Source organism: Notechis scutatus, chromosome 2, assembly GCF_049901735.1.
Source record: "Notechis scutatus isolate UNSWTSFEM ecotype Mainland chromosome 2, rNotScu1.2, whole genome shotgun sequence".
NCBI lineage: Eukaryota > Metazoa > Chordata > Lepidosauria > Squamata > Elapidae > Notechis > Notechis scutatus.
This window is the reverse complement of record NC_142010.1, coordinates 186451977-186473140: the sequence shown is the minus strand read 5'-3', so window position 1 is coordinate 186473140 and position 21164 is coordinate 186451977. Positions and strand designations below refer to the sequence as shown.

Below are 21164 nucleotides of genomic sequence, written 5' to 3'. Positions count from 1 at the left end.
CGGTGTCACGTGATGTATCGAGACTTTTTTCCCCTTTGCTAAATCAGGTATGGGCGTGGCCAGCACGTGACGCATCTGGCCTGCGGACCGGGAGTTTGACAGCCCTGTTTAAGAGATATAGAGGGCATCTGACTCACGAATGAGTCAATCTAATTCTATAATCTATCTAACATAATTATTAAATTTAAATATTTGGCAATATATTGAGATATAAAAGGAAGAAGCGTATGCAAAAAGGCAATGCATCTGCTTTCATATACTGTTTGAGTACAGGTAATCCTCAACTTATGACCACAATTGATCCCAAAATTTCTGCTGTTAACTTGAGACATTTGTTAAGTGAGTTTTGCCACATTTTACAACCTTTCTTGGCACAGTTGTTAAGTGAATCACTGCAGTTGCTAAGTCAGTAAACTGATTGTTAAGTGAACCTGGCTTCCCCATTGACTTGGCTTCTCAGAAAGTTGCAGAAGGCATCACATGACATTGGGACATAGCAACGGTCATATGCATGAACTAGTTGCCAAGTATCTGAATTTTGATCACATGATCATGAGGATGCTGGAAAGGTCATAACTGTGAAAAACATAATAAATAACTTTTTTCAGTGCCATAGTAACTGAATGGTCACTAAATGAACTGTTGGTCATTACTTCAATGGTAGTTGAAGACTACCTGTATAGAAATCTTAAAAGATGCCAAGCTGGCCACTGTTAGAATCAAAAGAGCTGATTAATATACTGTGCTACAAATATTCCTCAACTCACAACTGTTCATTTAGCAACTGTCCAAAGTTGTGACAGCACTGAAAAAAGGAACTTGTGGCTGCTTCTCACGCTTACAACCACTGCAGCATCCCAACAATCATATGATCAAAATTGGCAACCAGCACAAATTTAGGACCTTTGCAGCCTCCTCCAGGATCACATGATCCCCATTTGTGACCTTCCCAACTGGCTTCCGACAAACAAAGCCAATGAGGCCAATTGAATTCACTTAATGAACATGTGATTCATATAACGAACTGGGGTGATTCACATAACCACCATGGCAAGAAAAAAGGTCATAAAATTGGGTGTATCTCACTTAACAACAGCCTCACTTACTGGGATGGGATTCTACCAGTTCACACCTACTCGCTAACATTCTAAACAGTTCGGAGAACAGGTTGTTAGAAGAAATTACTGGCCTAATCCTGTAAGGAAGGCAGGAAGGAAACATTCTGGTGTTGCTTACAGAAACTGCCTTTCCATTAACCCTTATTACATTCTTGGCAGAACTAAACTTCCTGTCCCAGGAACATCTCTATAGAGTTTTTTTCCACCTTCTTTGCTGGTATTTTGCTTGTAGGGAGTGACCATTCAAAGTTACAATGGCACTGAAAAAAGTGACTTATGACTATTTTTCACACTTACGACTGTTGCAACATCCCCACAGTCATGACAGGCCAGGCGAGGAGATGTGTGCCTCAATGTGAGTGATATTGAGTTGGCCACACCCAGCCAATAACATGACCACCAAGCCATGTCCACCCAGTCACATGACCACCAAGCCACACCCACCACCTAAGCCACATCCACAGAACCGGTTGTTAAAAAATTTGAATCCCACCCCTGCTCACTTAGCAATGGAAATTCCAGTCCCACCATGAGGTATTAAGTCAAGTTCTACCTGTACAACACTTTTCTGACAGTTCTTAACAGTTTTCTCAACCAACTGCAATAATGGCACTAACTCTTCACCTGTTTTCCAACAGGTAATGTTTTCAATCCCTCTGCTCAGGGTACCAATGGACATAACAAACACCAATGTGGGAACTGATCTACATCATTCAGAACAGTAGCAGTTTCAATTAGCCATGCATTTTGCTGCGGCTATGTTTGCCAACTTCATATTTATGAAGAACAATTGTGAGTCGGTCTACTGAAAAGCCACTGTAATTTATTAATCCCCGAAAACTGACACTGCGACCACATTTGGGGCCTCTGAACTGGATGGTGAGCACAGACTTGCCCACTCCGACGCCTCCCACCACCACCAGCTGGTACTTTTCCTGCCCCGGGCTGTCCCTACAGCCTGCGGCCATTGAGGAACCATTTCAGCCTGCTTGTGCCGCCAGCCCCCTCTTGCTGCAACAGCACCATTACCTCATCCTGGCCGGCGAGGACTGCGCTGCTTTTTGCACATTGCACCACCTGCAAATTTGCACATTACAGCTGCCAGCCCCTCCAGCGGAGATTTCCACCCCACCACGAGCTGGTCCCATATTCCAGAGCTGCATTAGTCACAAAACTGGCCCTTTGGTCATCCCGGAGTAGCTCATCCATGGAAGACCAGTGCACAAGCCAGTCCTGTGACTACTGCAGCTCTGGAATATGGGAACAACTTTCCCACCAACTTCAGCAAGCCACCCCGGGGTGGCTTTCCCTCCCCTGCCTTTGATCTTACCTTCTAGTTCCAGCTCGCTTGGCTCTACTCCAGGTTTGCACTCGGCTGAAGAGTGGGGGCCAGTGGGTGGACAGGCCATGTGGGCAGCGCAGCCTTGTGTTTCTGCGCAGCCTGGATTAATTGATTTGGGGGGGGGGGGATGCTTTGGGGGGAGACATTTCTCTGTGGACCACAAAAATTTTCTCACAGCTCACCAGTGGTCCACGGCCCACTGGTTGGCAACCACTGCTTTATACTGATGTGTGATTTGTGAAAAGTTCCCCTGGAATTAATGTTTGTAAAACAACGTACTGAGTTTGAAAGAAACTGGGCATACATGTTAAATGTGCCTGGGGATACAAAATCATGGGTGGTGAATGTTACCATAAGCAAACTGAAAACAAAAATCATTTCCTTACTGAGATAAGGTATTTTTTATGACATTCACCTTTTGTTATGGAGATTAAGATTTTTGTGACTCAGCAGTGGCTGCAGAATTCAACATGACCAAGATATTTATTTATTATCTGACATTTCTGCGAGAAGTACAGGTTTTATAGCTGATGCTAATGTGCATACAGAAGTTGACTGAAAACCATTATGTAATCTTAAAAATTTTCGGGAAATATCAAGGTGAACAACTCACACATAAATGCAATTTAAAAAGAAGTTGTACGTTTTTGCTAGAACAGGTAGTCCTCACTTACCAACTGAAATTGGGACCAGCAACTCTATTGGTAAATGATCCAGTTGTAAAATGAAAAAAAATCATATGACCATGCCTGACCTACATCAATTTCTCTGTTCTGTCTGCGGTTGTTAAGCAAATAACCTGAGTCATTAAGCATGACATTACACAACTTCAACCTGCAACCTCCTGCCAGCTCTCTCATTGACTTTGCTTGTTGGAACCAGACTGTGAAACTCACAAATAACACCACATGATCAAAGGATGCTGTGACCATCATCAATGTGTGTCAGTTGCCAAGCAGCCAAATCTGAATTACATGACTGGAGGGACATTACATTGGCTGTCTCCTTTTATGACACCATTGACACTGAACAAGTGATTGGTAAATGTGGACTACCTGTATTTGTCTCTATCCTTTCCATGACCAAGGCAAATAAAGCCCTCCAATAGACAAGCTCTTAGCATTGTATTAATTAAATATAGTTGAATTCACATTGTCTTAAAATATTCTCATTGTCTTAAGTACTCTGTCAATTTATTTTGTGAGACAATCCATATATAATTAAATGTGATTTGACCTTGGACTACAGATATGTTTGTTTCAGAAATTCACTCCACAGTGTTTGCTGTCTCCTACTAAATTTGTAATTTAAACTTAATAAAACTGTGTTTACAAGTTGTGATAAACTGCTATTTATTTTAACCATGGTTTGTTTGATTAATCATAGTACTCAGGTTTACACATTAGGCCATAAGTTAGCATTTACAATGCCTAGATTCATATAGTACATTAAGCCAAAACCAATAAACCATATTATGGTTTAATCTAGTACCACTAGGCCAATTTATACATATAAAAATCCTCTGTAAATCAGGAATACTTAATCAGGAATACATAAATGTTGCAGTAACAACGGGGGGAGATGTTATGAAAACGAAATAATGAAAAATAAATGCAATTTTTGATAATAGAAGGCCCTTTTATTTATTTAAAGCAACCAGATATAAAACATACAATTTACATAACTGTTTAAAAATTATTAGTTTACAAGTGGACCATGTGGTAATTGCTCAGAATTTTAATTTAAGGTTAGAGTTTGAATTATTTGGCAGTTCAAAACTCTTGGCAAATCTTGGTTGTAAATGTAGTTGAAACTCTATTGCATTTGCAGCTTTGAAACCATTCAAACACATTTCTCTAATACATTTAGCAATCATAACTGGGACAAACAACTCAATTATTAAGCAGGACAATAGCTAAGTTAAACAGCAACTCTGCTTACAAACTTACTTCAGCTTTCTTTGCTTTATAGACCTGCAAAGGTTGTAAACGTGGGAATGTATCATAGTTATATTTTACCACTGTCGTAACTGCAAATGGTCACTTAACAAGGCAGCCACTAAACAAAGATTACTATATTTGATAAGAAATTAAAATGTGATTCTTAGTCTCAGAATAAATAATTGTTTTGAATAACCTCTATTCAAGAATGGCAGGAAAAATATTGCTTTGAAAAAGATGCCTGAAATAGGAGTGTTACCTTTGATCAAGTAATTGTAAATATTTTTTAAACTCATGAAAAGTTATGCAAAGAAATTTGACTTGTTATAAAAACATTTACTATGTTCTGTGCTTGGACCTGATGGCTACTTCAGAAACCCCTAAAATTTTCTGTACAAGGAAAAAAAATTTTCAAGAAGCTAGAAATTTATTTTCCCTGACAATTTATAAACTTTCCTAAAATAAATCTGGATGGAACAAAAAATTAGAAGTTTCCTATTTTTCCAAAATCAATGGGCTTGTTGAAAAAAAAAAAAGAAAGTTAAATATTTGTTATTCTTAAAGTGAGATTAATCAAAAATGAGTTTTAAAGAAGAAAAAGAGGTTTAAATAGTTTTAGTTGGTTATTTTATATTTCAGTTGTAATGAATCTGAATGTATTTTCATCGTTATTTTTGGCTGAATTCGTAACATTGCTGATTCTTAGTATAAGAATGAGGCACTTGGAAAGAGGTTATGATTTAGTATATTTTTAAAATATACTAAAAATAGAATTGATGAAGAATTTTGGCATTCCAATGCATAGATTGCTGCTAAAAAATCATTGCATATTTCTAGAAACTCATGTATAATCTGTTTACAGATTCCAAAGACTGGATGGATGAAATGTGTCAACTCTCAGCCTTTAAATTGGTTCTTTAGCAACATAAGGGAAAGACTGGACAATGGGACTTCTGTGTGGTCACAGTTTCACTCATTTTTTAAAAAACTGAGGTTTAGACACAGCCATAATTATTACAGATATAGTTTTACAAGTAGTTTTATAAATACAATTGAGCACAAAACTTCTGTTGCTAAGCAAAATAGTTGTTTTGCCCCATTTTACGACCTTTCTTGCCACAGTTGTTAAGTGAATCATTGCAGTTGTTAAGTTAGTAATACGATTGTTAAGTGAATCTGGATTCCTCATTGATTTTTGCTTCTTAGGTTGCAAAAAGTGATCACGTAACCCTGGGACACTGCAACCATCATAAATATGAATCAGTTGTCAAGAGGCTGAATCTTGATCATGTGACCCTGGAGATGCTGCAATAGTGGTAAGTGTGAAAAACAGCCATAAGTCACTTTTTTCAGTGCCGTTGTAACTTCAAATGATCATTAAATGAACTGTTGTAAAGTGAAAGGTCACCTGTATTAAAGTAATTAAAAAACCCTTGATTGAATTAAACATTTGAGATGGATGTCCTGTCCATTTTCTCCTTGCATTGGTGATACAGGAAGGGGTCCAACACCTTCTGAAGATGATCTATCAGACCAGATTATTCACGAGTAAACAGATGGAATAGGATCAGAATCTACTATTCTAAATGGCTGAATGGTTAGTCATACAAAGCCACCATCTACACCATGTTCCTTTGGGCCACCATACCAACAGTGGTGTTTCAACCACTTTGGAGGACCTTGTTCTTCTTGAAAACTGGATCCTTGACACTAGTAACATGATGTTCTGACCCAGGCTTAGCAGAACCAAGAAACAGATTCCTTGTCCCCCAAAACCCCTCTTTATTTAGTTATTGTGAATTCATGGCATTCACACATAGAAACGTAGATCCTGGGGAGATTGGGCCATGGGAGCAATCACATACACGCAGGCCTCAAATTACAACCATAACAGAGCCCAAAATTTATGTTGCTAAGTGAGAAATGTGGTGAGTTTTGCCCCATTTTACGACTTTTCTTGACACATTTGTTAAGTGAATCACTGCAGTGGTCAAATTAGTAACATAGTTGTTAAGTGAATCTGGTTTCCCCATTGACTTTGCTTGTCAGAAAGTTGTAGAAGGGGATCACATGACCCCGAGACACTACAATAATATATTAACAACTAGCAGAATGAATCACAGTATATAACATTCATTCCTCTATTGTTATGTTGTTACCTGAGTGATAAATCTAAAACATTAATAGGTGTAAAATAAAAATAAAAACCATGTATTCCCTACAATTTATTACTTAAGATGTCCAAGAATGAGTCTACTGGCATTTTGCAGCAATTTCTTTCTTCTGTAGTTCATTGTTTACTATTCCAACATCAGTGATATTATTCCATGTGTTCCTTAAATACCTTCAGTTTTGATCCAAAACTCCATCCAAGATTGTCCAGATTCAGCTTAAGTTAATGCAGAAAGGACATATGAATTCAGACAGATGAATTGAAAATTAATACTGCAACTACAAGAGTTAATTCCAATCATAGTACCTAAAAAAACCCTGACAGCAATGCTAGCTGGAAGAACCACAATCCAAAACATGCCTCATGCATGCTTGCCCAAGCTAAGACCACCCCAAAACAACATGGTTTTTATACAGATCCTTAGTTTAACTCCAGCTAGCAAATCTATCGTTGTGTATTCTTAACAAAGAATACATGTCATTATGTACACTAAGGAAAGTTTATTGCCTGCATCCAAGTTACAGGAAAGTAAAATAAACCCTCCCTATTGGCTAATTTACCATAAGCAAATTTGAGTATCTGCGCAATATTTCCTGTATATTGATTTGCCTTGTGCCTTGCAAAATCTGATATTTGCAAGGTCAATAAGAATCTAGATTCTGGGAGGTAATATGCATTGACATAATAATTTTCACAAAAGAGAGAAAGTAGCCATATAATCTTCAATAAATTATTCTGTACTATTATATCTTTATTACTGCTTATTTGGTATTGGATGTTGCTTCTTTACTCTCTTTTTTTTTTAAAAAAAACCTTCATTACATTCATCCATCTAAAAACATTAGACGGATTTTATTAAAGTTGTAGTAATTTAATACCACTAAATTTATTTTTCCAATAACATCTTAAGATTACTAATTATCTATTATTCCCATTTGTGGATTTTAAATAAAGGCATCCTCAGTTTTGCAAGGAGTAATTGTACAGAATTTATTGACAGCACAAAATGACATATGGAAGATTTACTGGTTGTCCATATCATATCTGATGACTGTCATTAAACCTGATGCCAATTGTTTTAGAGCTCAAAACAAATCAGTCAATCCAAGGTAAGAACCCTTGTAGTTTCTTTTAATTCTTTGTTGGCAGAATGATTATTTCTTAATCAGAATCTTTACAAGATGACAGTATGATAAGGAGAAAAAGAATGACTACATCAACAAAGGCTCTACTAGCATGACTATTACCTCAGATGTTACTGTGTTGTTAATCATCGATGATTTAAGAAGGTAAACCTGAGCAGTATTAACTATATCCAGGTGATAAAAAAGAAAGAGAAAGCAAAAAAGAAAAACCACAGCTATTTTTAGAGTTAAGAAAAAAAAATCTCTCGAGAATTAAACAGATTTGAATCTACTTAAATCTATCCATTTACAAAACAACTAAGTATCAGTAGAAAAAGATTTTTGATTTCTAAAAATTACTTAAAGAGTTTAGAACCCTGTTCATTGCATCATGCAGAGGAAGAAGAATGACAAAAATGCCCAAACTATAGGGTAGACATAAGTAATTTAAGATCCACTATGCCAAACGCAGTTTATCAAACATGTCTGGTAATAAAGCCAGCAAAACAAAGCTAAGTTTGCTACCTACTTGAATGGTTTGAGATTGGATAGTTAAAAGCTAATCAAAACCAATCACAGTACATTTAGTTTTATGGGCTTAGCAAAAGCCAAATCCGGTTGGAGCTACGGTTCAGATCTGAATTCTCTGCATTTATTTACAATGTGCATCTGTGAAAAAGAAACACATTTACAGTATAATAAAAATCAAAATTTGCAGAAAATCAACTTATTACTGCCATAAGTGCCAGTAACCTACAAATCATAGCTGTTCCATCTGCATACCTACAATTTCCTCAATGCAAAAGATGTGAAGATGAAGTCAGAAAATGGCAACAGAAGTAAAAAAAAAAAAAGAGTACTAAATGAGAAACAAATGGTGCTGAATATGATTTAGCAACCTGGAATCCTGGCAATAGGAGTTAAAAGGCCATGAGCCTCTTCTTTATACCATGAATCAGGATTTTTTTAAATTAAATGTTCTTTATTCAGATAATTATCTTACTTACTTTATTTTGCAAACAGCTGTTTGAAAACCAAAGGATATTAATAATCTTACCTAAACAATAAGAGGTTAATAAGAGGGATGAAGAAAGATCTTATTAAAAGAAAATGCATCATAAGCAGATTTTTTCATTTGGAAGATTATGTTTACCTTTGCACTTCTAGTAGTTCTGTCAAGTAACAACTATGTGTGATTCCTCTACCCAACCCAGTTTTTAAACACTTTAATTGACAAGATTATATATTCAACACAGGTAGATTTAGTTGTTCTTCCTTCATTTTGATCACCTGAGCAATACTGTCAGATTAGTCCATTTGAATCAAAAACTGGTCTGAATTGCCATTATATTCAAAGATTCACTTTTGTGTCTTAAAAATACTACACTAATCCTAGTTTATTTTATGTAATCCTTAAGGGTGGGAGAAAATTTTGAATAGTGTAGTCTAGCAGCAAAGACTGTTTTCAAAGATTTTTATAGACAGAAATCCTTACAAACATCTGATCTGAGATTTTCTCAGAAAATCATAATTACATCATAGACCTGGGGTGCCAAACATAAGGCCCATGGGCCAGATCCAGTCAATGGGGTGTTTAAATCTGGCCCACAGGGCTGGCCTGGGAATAGCAAGGGACCGGTCCATGGGGCCTCTGGCAGCCAAAATGGGGCACAGATCATTTTCAGCCTGGATGGCCTCCTGCAGCACTCTGCTGGCCAATCAGCGCATGGGGGGCACATGTGCCTCCTGCCCGGTTTTGGCTGGCAAGATGCTGCAGGAGGCATCTGTCCCATCTCCCCCTCCTCTGGCCGGCCCACAGAGGAGAACTACAATGCTGATCCTTGAAGAAATCCAGTTTGATACCCCTGCCATAGATGAATAAGCAGTGTACTTGTGACTTGTTCCACAATTCCACATTTTCATATTTAAGTATTTTAACTGATTGTTGCAAAGTAGCTTATTATAAAGTGGAATAAGGACTCCAGTCCTCTGATTTGGTTCCCTTAGTCAAAGTTGGCAACAATTCTCCAAATGCTGCATTTCTCCAAATTTACTGACTTGCACGAGGTCAGGCTTTTCACTGATTCAGCCTCTAGCTTCCATTTATATAACCCTACGTCCTTTCCATTTTTAACAAGCATTGCTTGAAAGGTGAGAAACAGGTCACCAATCCCGAAGCTTTGGCAGTGGGCCTTTTTCCCTCAGTAGCACAATTACAACAGCTAAGAAAGAGGTTCTGTTCTGAAGTTCCCAAGTTCCTAAGTTTCTGTCTAGGGAGAAGAGAGATTAATTTCAGAAAGTCTGCTAAATAATATTGAGAACAGCCACTGTTTCATCATCATTATTTGATGCCTTGAATCAGTAATCGTCCAGCCACCCTCCCTCCTTTTCTGAAAAGGAGGCCTTATTGACATTTTTTATTTCAGGTTTCGCCTCCTTTCAGAGATACAAATCAAAGGCATTTAAAACAGCAGATCCTGAAGAACCAGTCCGAGATTCCCTAAAGGCAGTAAATGAAGCTCCCTTAACAGAAGCAAATATACCGGGGCAAGTTACAGAACAGAATAGTATAAAATAGAAAAAGAGTTGGTAACAGAATGCAATAACCTAGGATTTCTAAATAGGGGTTTTTTTTGCCTTCTCCCTTGACAAATGTCTTTCTTTTCCAACTGGGTTCTCAAAAGCTTTATCAGAACTGTTTCCACTTTGTCCTTTTCAACTCTGGCTATGTGGGTTTTAAACAATAGCCCACTTGCTACTCTTGTGCCACACAAAATAAATAAACACAAACTTCCATTTTTTGTCAGAAGATCCGTTGAAAAAAAAAGCTCTTCATCCCAATGGAAGAAAAACTTAGAAAGCAAAATCCGAAAGGAAAAGGGAGGTGTTGAGATGCTTGACAGAAGATCCAGAAGAAATTATTTCAATCCACTTCCACTTTCAAAAAATAAATAGGAAAGCCACTGCTGCTGTCCTGGCAATTTACCTGGAACCAATTTTAGTTAAGTGACTTTAGTTAAGAGTTATGTGGTTTACTTTAAGCCTGCTTTTCCCAGAATGGCATGGTTACTTGGATGTATGGAATGTAATTCAGACACTAAACGTCCCCTGAATTGAAATAAAATATACAAATCTCCTTGGCATTAATCCTCCCACAAATGCTATAACACCCCTTTACTATTCCCCCCACACACCAAAAGTGTTGAATCTGTTCCAATTTCTGTCTCCCAGGCAATTAATCTTGTTCCTTATAAAAGGCTTCCTATACTGAAGGGAGGCAGGAGCTAAACACATGATTCCAGCAACTATTTCTTCCCCCTCTTCTTCATTCAAAAGGCTCTTTATAGGAGGAGGAGGAGGAGGAAGAGGAGGAAGAAGGGGGGGATCAGCAGCCCCAGTTGCTAAAAGACTCTGAAAAAAAAAACAGTACAGTCCTTGACTTAGGACCACAACTGTGCCCAAACTTTGTGTTGCTAAGCGAGACAAGTGAGTTTTGGCCCATTTTACAACTCTTCTTGCCAGAGTTAAATGAATCACTGTAGTTGTTAGGTTAGTAACACAGTTATTAAGTAAATCCAGCTTTCCCATAAAAACTATACTTGTCACAAGGTCGCAAAAGGGGATCCTATGAGCCTGGGACACTGCAACCATCATAATAAATATGGGCCAGTTGCCAAGCATCTGAATTTTGATCATGTGACCATGGGGATGCCACTATGTTGGTAAGTGTGAAAAGGGATCCTAAGTCCCTTTTTGCATGCCGCTCTAACATTGAAAGGTCAACTAAACGAGCTGTTGTAGGTCGAGGACTATCTATAATAGGTTCAAGGAGTATATGGCTTGAAAGAAGCAGCCGCCACATGATGCTCTGTGCCCTTTCCCGGGGGTAATTTCCATTGCAATTGGTGCCTGACTTCCGAGTTTAACATCCGCTCAAGGATGAGGTGGAAATCCAAGTTCAATCTAATTTAGGAGCAAGAAGTCTTAACAGCATTAACGAGCCAAGCAGTGTAGTGGGGCCCCCTACGACAACAACTCACAGGACTAAAAATGTAGACGGTCGATACAATTAAAACATACATTTATTTTATTGGCACTTCCAACAAAATCGGGGTTGAAACATTAAAAGCATGCAGAGCAGCAACAACTAATCAACCTGACAAACATTTGCACACTACACGAGGCTTGCAAAAAACAACAACACAACGCTACTCAGGAAGCCCTTACAAGTTGCTCTATTTCTATGACACAAGGTGCATCGAAGAGTTAACCTACACAGGTCAGTATGGGGCCCCTATGCTCGTGGGGCCCACCACGGGCAAGAGCCCCTCAGGCCCATGCCTTAAAACAGCCCTGGGTCCCCGGCCGAGCTTCCGAAGAGCCTCTCTTCCCCCTAAGAGCCGCCTGAAATTAGGCTGGCGAAGGACGAGGCAAGGCGGCGGCGGCGAGCCAAAATTTTCACGGCGCAATATTGCATAATTCAGGATGCGCAGTTTTCCCTCCTTCTCCGCTTCCTCGGCGGGATCATCACGCACGCAACGACACACACAAACACACACACAACCCTCCCCTCCCAAGTCCATTTCGGAGAGGAACCCAGCCAGAGGAGGCTGCCAATAAGGAGACTCTCAGCCCCTCAACGGAAGGCATTCCTCGGGGATTTTACCTTCTTCGTTCAACCCGGTGGGAGATAAAGCGGCGGCTTCTTTTCTGGTCCTCCCTTCCTTCCACAGCGCAAGGATGTTGGACGGAAACCGGGATGGTAGTTTGCAACCGCGAGTAAATCAACTCCAAAGAGGGAATTCCAAGGGGGGGAAAAAGCACCCCCAAACAAGCCCCAACCCAATCAAAACTCCAGTCAACCAAAAAATGGGGGGGGGAGGGTGTTGTAATGGGCAAGTTGGCTTCTTTAACCCGCGCCGCACAACGCACCTCAGTCGCCGGGCAGACAGTGATCCTCCCCCCGCCAAAAAAAAAAAAAAGACGGGAGACACGGAATTCCCGCCGCGAAACCGCCGCCGGAACATCAAACAAACACTCCGGCGGGACTCGCGCGGTTGAGCACCGTCCTCCTATCCCGAAAGGAGTCGACGAGGTTTTCCCCTGGCGGACGCGGCTGGGTACTTGCAGTCTCCCCCTGGCAAGAGCCAAGCCGACCGAAGGGAGCGTCGCTAAAGTTTTCCTCTTCTATTTCAGCGAAGGAAAAAAACAAAAAAAGATTACTGGTTACATCGAAGCAAGAACCGGTGCAGAACGGCGGGAAATGTTTGCAAAAGCAAAAAGTGAAGTCTATGACCAGAAGTATTGACTGTTAGAGGAAAGCTGAAAAGAACAAGAGTATTTTTGTAATCTTTGATTTATTATTATTATTATTATTATTATTATTATTATTATTATTATTATTATTATTATTATTATTATTATTATTATTATTATTATTGTTGTTGTTGTTATTATTATTATTATTATTATTATTATATTGTTGTTGTTATTATTATTATTATTATTGTTGTTGTTGTTATTATTATTATTATTATTTATTTTCGTATTTTTTATATTTATTATTATTATTTTATTTTATGCTTTCAAGTCCATGTTGGTTCTTGGCAACTGCTTGTACAAATTCCTACAATTTTGGGGACAAGGTTTCGGAAGAAGTTTGCTATTGGCTTTTTTTTTTTTTTTTAAACTAGGGCTGACAAAGGATAACCAGCCCAAGGTCACCCAGCTGGCTTTGCCTAAGGCAAGATTAGAAACTCAAGCTCTCCAAATTTGTCCAGATGCTTTAACCATTAACCATTACATCAAACTGCCTCTCAGTCTCTGAATCTTGAACTACTTGATTTCAATTCTGATAAGTCTTCTCTGCTTGGGGATCATGGAAGTTGAAGTGTGAAGGTTAGAATCAGGTTAGGCATAAGAAGATAAGAAAAAAAACATGTTGAACTACTAGACAATAGGCCCATTAAATACCCATATAGTAAGATTATAAACAGGATGGAGGACAAAGGCCATAGCATTTGTGTATCTCAACATTTCAGTGTTCTGTTTCAAAATATACCACCACAACTGGGGCCAGAATTCCCACTCCTAAGCAAATCACTGTAGTTGTTAAATGGATCATGCAATTTTTAAATGAATCTGGCTTTCCCCCATTGACTTTGCTTGTTGAAAGCTGGCTGAGAAGGTTGCAAATAGCAATCACATGAATTCTGCAACCATCGTATATACATACCAAATGCCCACATTTTGATCATGTAGCCATGGGATGCTGTGATTGTCGTAAGTGTGAGGATAGGTTGTAAGTTACATTTTTCAGTGCTATTGTAACTTCAAGTGGTTGCTAAATGGTTGAATGTCAAGGACTATCTGTAATTTACTTCTTTTAAAAACTGTCATATTGGTAACTAAATGGAAGGAAATTCCTTTACCTAACTTCTTACTATAGGAAGTAATGATTCTTAAGAGATTTGTTATTACCTAGGATCTAAAGTTTCACATCCTATTAAACAGACTTAGCAATAGAGAATGTTGACAAAGGGTAAAATGTTTTATAACCTGAGGATTAAAAAAAAAAGAAATTGAGTGGGAAAAATAGTTTATTCCGTTATAGGGAGGGCTTCTTTAGCTTTCTGTCTGTCATTTCTTCAAGATATTCAGAGCAATATGTATGATATTTCCCAAGACTTTTATCATTACAAGAAAGACTGGGCTCATGCATCATGATAAGCCAAAAAGTAATTTTATTTTGGCATCAAACATATGTCAATTTAGCTGCTGTGGCTTATTCAGCAAACCACAGTTAAGGGCAATGTGTGAATCCAGACAAAATTAAGACTGCAAACTCTTCTTCCTTTCTCTTCTTTTTGCTTTAACAGGAGTATGGATATAAACCATAAGGCACTGGAGGATATTTCTTGGCTTTGTGTGTGTGTATTGGTTTTCTCTAGCCTTTCACTGGTAAGAAGATTAAGATTGCTTAATATTGTACATTTTTAGTTTGGAACAAGCTCTTCTGCAAATACTGAAATGTCTTGTTAAGAGAACTTGCAAGATATTTGCTTTCACTGCATGTTTTTCCTCCCTGTGGAGGGAAAGACATGATTGTGTAAGGGGGCTCTACCAAAACTGTTAAGGTCACATTCTACAATTACATCACTGTATCATTAGATATACACCCTTGTTCTGGAGATGTACAGGAAAGGGAAAGGCAATTGCTCAGGCATGAGAGAAAATTATTTTTCATTTTCTTAGCAATTCTCAGACAGTCCCTTTTGTTAACTTGTGAAATCGTAAAACATTTTATTTTAAAATTATTCATATTCATCTAAACAAAAATTATGGAGTCTTGTATCTTATGGGCATTGGCCCAAATCTGATATGGACCTAGAACTGCCTTGGCTTATGAGACTGGATGAAAAAGTGAGGCATAATATTCAGGATTCAAGAGAGATAGATTCAAGTCCTTGTTGATTGTAAGGCTACCTACATTAGAAGTTTCTTGACTCTCTAAGAAGTAAAAAGTCATGGAGTTCAGCTTTCACATGGCCCAGTTATAAAATTAGATTCTAATGTCTTGTAACAAATAGCCAGAGAAGGAAGTGAAATAAGTAGAGAAATTTCCATAATTTGCCTTCAGGCCATAAAAAAAAAAAGCTTTAACTAAAAAGTTTCTAAATGTCTAATTGTGATCACAATGGGTATCAGGGTACCATTAAAGGAGCAGCAGTATTGGCTATAAACAAGACAAATTGAGTTAGGAAATCTCAAGTACTTGCTCATGATTAGCTTTTGGATAAAGGCCAATTGCCTGTGATGGATTTTGGCTTCCATTGTCTATACCCTTGGAGGTATCAATGGGGGAAGATGTCAAAAATTCAAGTCAGTGACTGTACCATTGAAACCTTCCCCATTTTTTAAGTGTAGCCATAAACTTGGCTTTTTTTATCTCTCCCTGCAGATATCCCTGTGGATCTCTTTGCCAAAATAATTTGGGTTGGTTGGACTCCAGCATCAATCTGAAAATTACAAATCTTCCACCCTGAATAAAAGTTTGAAATTTGAAGCATTTTAAAGTCAGGGAAAAGGTGGAAAAATCTGCCTTTGGAGACAAGTCTGTTATTCTGAGCTGATACTTATTCCTGCCTACTTGTTTGTAAGTGCTCTTCCCTAATTTAAACACACTAACAGCTGAGATTGGCCTAAAATGCAGCCCACGTGGTTCAAGATGATTGAAATTATTTATGCCCAAAATGTACTAAAGCAAACTTTCAAAGTGAGATGTTTGAATAAAGGGAGCTATTGTATCCTACTTCAAAGAAGGACTGATCTCATGTTATCAAGGAAGTGAGCCCAAAATGTATGTAAAAAAATATGTTCTATGACTAGGGCAAATATAACTTTTTAAAGATGATTTTAAAAACAAGCAATTTTAGAAAAAGGAATTGAGAAACTTTCCTTTATTTTAATTATCAAATGTACAAGCAACAGGCAAGGGTTAAAAAAAGGACTAAACTGAAAAGGTAGTATTTGGCATCTTCAGAACATATTTGTAAAAGAAAAATAGTTACCTATGGAAATGCTTTCAAACTCAGTGGTAAATTTATTGATCCATGTTTTTGTCTATACCTTTTCTCATTCTGCTATCAAAATTTATTTATTCTTGTTTTGATCATGTGATAGCTCTCAAGCACTAGAGCATGTTTTATAAAGATGATGTTTTAAAAATAACTATGCCCTTTTTGAGTGATTTCTTTGTTTGGCATTTCTTTTTTTGTTGTACTTAGGAGATTGTACTTATATACTTTTTTGTGTTGCTTTCCCAGCCCATCCTTCCTGATGGTCAGGTTCATTATAACATGGTTAATTCTAATATTTTATGCTGAAAGAAATACACCACATGCTTTAACACGATACTCATTCACACATTTTAAAGACAATGGCTGAGTTACTACACCCTGTTGAATTATAATCAATTTCAGTCTATGCTAATTGTGATGGAATTTGTTCCAGTGTATCAAAGTTCAACTTCCATAATCTTCCAATCATTGGCCATGCTGTCTTAAGGAATTATGAGAATTAAAAATCTGAAAAGCACGAGATTGAAAAACAGTGCCTAAATCAACACATGCTTTGTGAATGGTCTTAATGTTCTTGAAACAGCTTATTAACTACAATGGAATCTTTAATAGTTTTTATTATGGTTTTCAACAGGTAATTTCTAAATCACAGAAAACAATTGTTCTTTATTCTGACTGAATAGCCCCCCCACATATTTACAGAAGTATTCAGAAAATTAGAACCAATATAGATCTAGGGAACAGAGGCAGTTACAAGACTAGAAATCAAGTCCTATCAAGAGGAATTGAAGGTACTACGAATATTTAGCTTTGAGAAGAGAGGCTTTTGGGAGGATAGGATAGCATTCTTTAAATTCATTAAAGAATAAGATGTGTTGTCCACTGTTCCAGAACACAAAAAAATGGATTTAAGTTGCAGGAATATAGATTTTCAATCACTACGAGAAAATGATTTCTAATATTAAGAGAATGGAATCAATTATTCTGAGAAGTAGTGAGCTCCATCCTAATGGAAAACAACAACGATTTCAAGTAAAGCCTAGGCAGCCATCTGTCAGTGGCTCATTAATTTGGATGTTTGTGCTGAATATGGGGTTAAAACTATGCTTCTGTGATTCAGTAATCTCCAGTTATTCTGAAGAGATGTTAACCTGTTCGACACTTAATTCCCTTTTAACTATTCTCCAGGGCTCTCAATGCTTTCTTCTGAGTAATGAAAAGAGACAGCATAATTGTGTATTTGTTAGAAGCTGGAAAATTGGCAAGAATACATGCTGGGGGGAAAAACTCCGGCAAATTAGGTGAAGTCTGGCCCAACAGTTAAAAGGAACTATGTACTCACAGTGTTTGGAATAATCATTGTATTTTTCTCCATTTGAGTGCTCTAAAGCATGTGAAGTAGTTTCTACGTACAAAATTAGTGCTAAGCTTCTTACTTTAAATTACAGTGTTTTTCTAATGAGTCCTTCCCATAAAGCTGAGAAGAAAACTACATAATGAAGTCTTAAATCATTTAAAATTAATCAAGGAGACTGCTAAGATTGCATAAACATTTCATATGGTTCTAAAGCAGTTCTAAGACTATTGTAGCTAGAACAAAGCTTTTAAGAGTATAGTAAAGCAGAATAAAAGTTATATAAGCCATTCTATAGACTTAGAACATGTTAGTGTACAACAGCATCTTGCCCATCTTTGTTTATCTTAAACATTTAGCAGGGTTAATTTTCTGCCTCATATTTCAAAACAACTTAACCAAATACGGACATTTTGGGAGAGATGATATGTCCTGCAGAGAGCAAAATATCTTAGGGCTACTTACTTCCAGTTGATGACATTTTATAGTTTTTCAAACTATAAATATAGTTAAAAATATTCAAGTTACTATATAGCTTGACTTAGTATTTGAAGAACTATCCAAAAATTCTAGGATTGTAGTCGCCTTATAGGGGAGATGAGTGGCATAAAAGTTCAATAAACACACACATAAACATTGTAGAGTGGAAAGTTGAAAAAGCAACTGGAAGAAAATGACAAAACACTTTTGTAATACTGCCATTATTATCTAAATGCAGTCACTAGAAGTTGAATTCAACTAGATTACCTTCAACTTCATCTTTCAGATTCAAAAGCTGGAATATTTTTCTTTTGTCTAATATAACAAAAATTTGAAAAACTGTAAAACGTCATCAACATTTTGCTCTATGTAGGATGTATCATCTCTCCCAAAATGTCCATATTTGGTTAAATTGTTTTGAAACATGAGGCACAAAATTTTAAATACCTATTTCAGCCTGCCAATGGCAGAATTATCATAAATTACATAGCTAGTACCGTATTTGCCGGCGTATAAGACGACTTTTTTGCCCTGAAAAACATGCCTCCAAGTGGGGGGTCGCCTTATACGGTGAGTATATAACAAAGGTCGTCTTATACGCCAGCAAATACGTTGTCACTCAGTGCAAGAGCGACGGGGGCGGAGCTCCGCAACTTGCGAAGCCCCTTCAAGCCCAGCCGGAGTCTCTCTTCCTCCTCCTCCCCACCCACCCACCCACCCACTCCGCTCGTGCGAGCGGACAGGCAGGCTCCAGGCTTTGCCCCCATCCTCACCTCCTCCATCCCCTCCACCCCCCAGTGGCAGAAACTTCGCCGCACGTGGGACGAGTGGAGGGGTGGGAGAGCAGCGACGCAGCTTAAAGCTGAGAAAGCGCCATCCTTGCTTTTGTGCTTCGGGAAGAGTTCGTGTTTTTGTTTTTTTGTTTTTCTCCCAGGAATGGGATGCTGCTCAGTGCGATTTTCTTTGGGAAGTTTTCTCTTCCGGTTTCAGCCTTTGCTCGAATCCTCCCCCGATTCACTTCTGGAAAGGATGCTTGTGTAACTTTTTCCTAAGCGTTGCTGGGGTGGAGGGGGCAGTGTGCAGCGTGAGCGAGAGGCTCTTTCCTTTCTCCCTGAGTGCAAAACCGTCTGCCTTCTTCTCTCTTGGACGGACCGAGCAAGGCTAATAAGGCTAATAATAAGATAATAAGATAAGATCCTAAGCGCGTTGTGGAAACAGATCTGGATCTCATTGGAGAAAGGTAGCAAATGAATGAACTGGACTTTTGGCAAGCCTCGGGTAGGAACTCGACGCTTTCTGGAAAGTTAGTGAGCAGGAAAATAGACATCCTTTCCGCTTTCTCCCAGCGTGGGTATTTCATTATCCCTCCCTGTAAGAAGTAACAACCACAAAGCCAAGGGAAAAACGATGCGCAGGAAAAAGCCACAGTAGGAAGCAAAGATTTCTTCCCCCGCCACCCTCTCTCTCTGAAATAATTAATGTCGCAATCAGTGTGGTGCACCCTTGGAGACAAATTGGTTGGGGAGGTGGAAAGATATTAAGAAACAACTCGACTGTTTTTCGTCCAGTTTTATTTTTATTTATTTATTTTCCCTGAAAAAGCAGATCGCTCAACGGTGTCACAAAGAAAGGGAGAGGAATTGAGTGCCAGCCTGAGAAAGGCGAAGCTGCCTCTCTAAAGCATTTTGGTGGCTTTGTAAGTTTGGGGAAAGGGGCGGGGTGTCAATCAAGAATTATATCCAGAATACCCCAAGTGTTACAACTTAACTGTATTTGCCGGCGTATGACTTTTTGCCCTGAAAACATGCCTCCAAGTGGGGGTCGTCTTATACGGCGAGTATATAACAAACTCTATATTTTGAGTGGAAATGTTGGGGGCTCGTCTTATACGCCCAGTCGCCTTATACGCCGGCAAATACGGTAATTGCTTTTTGAGGTATCTACCATTAGCTACTTCATGTCAATTTTCTGATTTCAGTTTTCCATTGTTCTTCATTTTTATTGTAGGATCCCCTTGAACTAATCTTAAAATTAAAAAGCAAGAGTGTGAATTCAGGATTTCTTAACTGGAATGAGAAATTTAGCTTGCTGACTAACTGGAGTAGGGACAATGCTTATTTAAAAGAAAAATGCTTAATCAGATCAGATCGAAGTATACTTTGTCCAACAAAAATTCCATGAATGCACACTAAAAACTAATCAGTATTGCATTGTTCTTTTTGTAAACATACCTGTTTAACAATTCTTAATCTCCTATTTTTCAGCAGTATTTGTAATTCAAGACTACCCATGAACAAGAAAAAGGGAGAACACAAGAGTTTAACCTATACAGAAAAAAAAATCATTTGCAAAAGTTAATTCCAGTGAATCACATGAAAAATCTGTAGTTTGGGTTTCCAAACTGTTTAAACTTGAATGCCTAATTGGAGAATTGTTGGCATGATATTTATACCTCTTTTTTCTTCAGTCAGAACCAAGAATGATAAGATGAACCCCAGGTAGGACAATTCTTCCTTTATGACTGCGATAGGTAGTCCTCATTGACCAACCACTATTTGGAGACCATTCAACATTACAATGGCACTGAACAAGGGGGATTCACAAAGGATCCTCATAGTTACAGCCATTCCAATGTCCCTGTAGTCATGTGATCTTGGACAGTTGGCAACTGACTCATAACTTTGAGAGTCACAGTGATCTGCAGTCACATGATCACCATTTGGGATCTTTGCTGGACTTCTGATCAGCAAAGTTATTAGGGAAGCCAGCAGATCACAAATGAGAGATGCTATACAAGCACTGAATCCACCCAACAGCAACTGCAGAAGGCTACGAATTGAAGTCCTTCCTTAGCCATCAAACTGTGACTTTGGGCCAATCGCTCACTCTCAGTCCAACTCACCTCACAGGGTTGTTGTCAGGAAAATAGGAAAGAGGATCTGTTGGATATGTTCGCTGCCTTGAGCTATTTATAAAAATAATAAAGGTGGGATACAAGCAAATACATGAGACAGCCAAAATGCTGTAAGTTAACACGATCGTGTAATAATCACA

At 38.2% G+C, this 21164-nt stretch overlaps 1 protein-coding gene and 1 long non-coding RNA gene across 5 annotated transcripts in view; one reads left to right on the top strand and one right to left on the bottom strand.

The window, feature by feature from the left end:
* The window catches only part of MOB3B (MOB kinase activator 3B), an 81278-nt gene extending 68489 nt beyond the window's left edge, over positions 1–12789 (bottom strand). The window contains exon 1 of one of the 3 annotated variants that reach the window (XM_087957613.1): positions 12630–12789. The gene's annotated coding sequence lies outside the window, so the exon portion shown is untranslated. Of the gene's footprint in view, positions 1–12363; positions 12578–12629 lie in introns of those variants that run through there. The other 2 variants (XM_087957614.1, XM_087957609.1) reach the window with 2 other exon arrangements.
* LOC148132437 (uncharacterized) lies at positions 12681–21069 on the top strand. Of its 2 annotated transcripts, none has more exons than XR_015747997.1 (3): positions 12681–13042; positions 14576–14657; positions 20375–21069. It is a non-coding gene; the product is annotated as an uncharacterized LOC148132437 (long non-coding RNA). The 2 variants fall into 2 exon arrangements; XR_015747998.1 differs by lacking the exon at positions 20375–21069 and adding an exon at positions 15658–16360.
* The last annotated feature ends 95 nt before the right edge of the window (positions 21070–21164 follow it).